Source organism: Balaenoptera ricei, chromosome 4, assembly GCF_028023285.1.
Source record: "Balaenoptera ricei isolate mBalRic1 chromosome 4, mBalRic1.hap2, whole genome shotgun sequence".
NCBI lineage: Eukaryota > Metazoa > Chordata > Mammalia > Artiodactyla > Balaenopteridae > Balaenoptera > Balaenoptera ricei.
This window is the reverse complement of record NC_082642.1, coordinates 159,537,461-159,540,554: the sequence shown is the minus strand read 5'-3', so window position 1 is coordinate 159,540,554 and position 3,094 is coordinate 159,537,461.

Genomic DNA, 3,094 nt, shown 5'->3' with positions numbered 1-3,094 from the left:
GCTCTCGGGGAGCTTGTGGGGTTATTTGTTCTGCTCTCGTGTAGCTCAAAAACCTCAAGGTTGAGGGGCGGGCTGAGGCCCAGGGCTCCGGCGGGGGTCCCCTAGCTTGGACCTGGTGGATGCAGACCAGAGGAAACCCCTCTGCTTTGGTGGGTTTGCAGCTGGGGTCGACTCAGCTCAGCGCGTTCGCCGAGGAACCCCCTGCGTCGAGAGCCCTGCGCTGACGCTGATCTGTGCACCAGGGCTCCCCCCGCTGCGTGTGCCCTAACCCCCTGGCGCCGATTCACCGGGCCTGGGGGCGACTAACCCCTAACTGCCGGCTGGGGTCCACACCATGGGGTCAGGGTTTGGCGGCGTGGGGGGCAGGTGAGCTGGGATCAGAGCCCTGCTCTGCACGTGCGTCTCCAGGCCTCATTTCCTCGTCTGTGACGGGGACCCATCACAACGCACCTGCCGGGACGCTGAGGACCAGATGCAGGGACATCTGTAAGGCAGAGAGCCTGGCAGAAGAGAGGGCCCCCCGGGAGAAGCTCCTACACCTCCTGGGGCTGGAGGGAGACCCAGGCTTTTGCCTCGAGCGGCAGAGTCCCCCTCTGTCCGAGTTTTAGAAGGTGCTACCCCCAGAGCCCTTACACCAGCACTCCAGCAGCCCTGGCCCTCCCTGTGCTCCCTGGAGCTGTGGAAGCAGCGAAGGTAAAGCTTTCTCTTCAGCTGCCGAGTCTCCCAGGAAAAGCTCCTCCACCCCAGGGCAGCAGGGAGCTGGGAACTGCCAGGCGGCTGCCGACACACTGAAGCCGTCCCTGTGAGGCGTGGGTGTGGCCCCAGCTCCAGCGCCACGGCTTCCTCTGTTCTCACGAGCTTCTGTACATATTATCAAACAAACACTTCTCAGTTTGTCCTAAGCCCTTTGATCGATCTCTAGGGACTCTGAATGGTTCTTTACTAAGTGTGACCAGCTTGTCGGGTCTCTCCTGGGAGTGGTTTCCCTGAGCTCCTGGCATGACTGTTCTACAGGTCCCAGCTGTCCTGGCTGCTCTTTCAATTCCCTGCACGTGCACCTGCCCCAGGGCCTTTGTACGGGCTGTTCCTTCTGCTGGCTATACTTTCCTCACATACCATGGCTCCCTTTTCAATCTCTTTTGGTCTCTGTTCAAATGTTTCCTTCTTCCTAGCAGAGTCAGGTAAATTAAGAAAAAAACGGTTTTTTTTTTTGGCTGTGTTGGGTGTTCATTGCTGTGCGCGGGCTTTCTCTAGTTGCGGCGAGAGGAGGCTACTCTTCATTGTGCTGTACAGGCTTCTCATTGCGGTGGCTTCTCTTGTTGTAGAGCACCGGCTCTAGGTGCATGGGCTCAATAGTTGTGGCACACGGGCTCAGTGGTTGGGGCTCGCGGGCTCAGTAGTTGTGGCTCGCGGGCTCTAGAGCGCAGGCTCAGTAGTTGTGGTGCACGGGCTTAGTTGCTCCGCGGCATGTGGGATCTTCCTGAAGCAGGGCTTGAACCCGTGTTCCCTGCATTGGCAGGCGGATTCTTAACCACTGTGCCACCCGGGAAGTCCCACATGCTTTATTTTTATTCCCCACTTTATTTTTCTCCACATGGAGCTCTTGTCCCCAGGTGACAGGCATGCATTTTATCTGTTTGTTCACCCCTGCTCCCCCCGGTCCCTGGGTCAGCATCGTCAGGCAATGACTTGGTCTGCGTTGACTGTTGCCGCTGCAGCACGTAGCACAGAACACGGCCTGGCACACAGCAGGCACTCAACATTTGCTGAATGAATGAGTGATTTGCTACAGAGGATACACAGTGTCAGTACTGGAGGGAAAGATACCCATTTCGCAGTCTTTTTTTTTTGGGCCACGTTGTGCGACTCGCAGGATTTTAGTTCCCTGCCCAGGTGTCGAATCCTAACCACTGGACCGCCAGGGAACTTCCGAAGTCCGTCTTCTAAGGAGGGTGGCTCCTGCAAGCCTATCGTCTGCCACGTAGGAAAGGGGAGGGCACTGAGCATGCCAGGGGGTGCTGACAGGAGCTGACAGATGGATGAGCCTGTGGGTGAGGGCATGGGTACTGGCTCAGAGCTGTAGGCATGGACACGGTGAGAGATCCCCAGAAACCCCACTCTGAGGACTGCCGTGTTTCAAGGTGATCTTAGGTAGTGGTGGCTGAGTGACGTAACTCTGCCCCTAACCCCGAACCTGCAAGAACAGGTTGGATCCCTGGTGCCTGCAGCATCTCAGGAGGGGCGGGCCGGGCTCAGGCCCCGTGCCCCACACTCAGGTGAAGGGATGGGGAACAGGACACAGGCAGAGGCGGACAGCGGGTGTGGGCGCCCGAGGACACAGACCCTGCTGGGACTTTGCATTCACCTCGGGGAGAAGTCCCCACTGGCACCGGGCAGACTGGAAAGCTTGGCTGACATCTGAGCTCCATTCATAACAGCAAGAGCCTGGCACCAAACGCCCGTCGCTGGAGGAACGGCTGGATACAGGCATCTCGTGGTCCTGCTGCTGAGACGGGGGTCGGGGAGGACGTATGAGGGCGTGGGGGTCTCACGGGTGTTCCAGGTGTTATTTTACGGGTTGAGTGACCCTCTGTGGACGTGTCTGGGATCCAACCCGCGACTGAGGAGCGTCTGTTCGGGGAACACGTGTGTGTCAAGGCCAAGAGCAGATGGCGGTGTCCTGCTTGCCTGGGCGCGGGCCACGCTGACGCCCAGCAGGACAGGGCTGTCTACCCTTCCCCTCGGGGAAGGTGAGCCGCGGCAGGCAGCTCTCCGCGGTGGAGATGGGAGTCCCCGCCCAGGACACCGGCGTCCCCTGCAACCATCCTCACGGGCCGAGGCCTGAGGAGCAGGTGCTTCAGGCCTGGCAGTGAGGGTGTCTGTGAGCAGCCGCAGGGCAAGCCTCGCCACACACCCCCTTGCCGGCTCTGGGCGGCGGACGCACAACAGAAGGACGGGTGCCCAAAGACGCTTGTTTTCAAACACTTACCACTGTCCCCAACGTCGGCGAACCCCGGCTGCATTCTAATAGTTCCCAAAGAGGCGTATTTTTACATACGCTGACAGTCAAGATCAAGTACAAACCTGAGGGCAA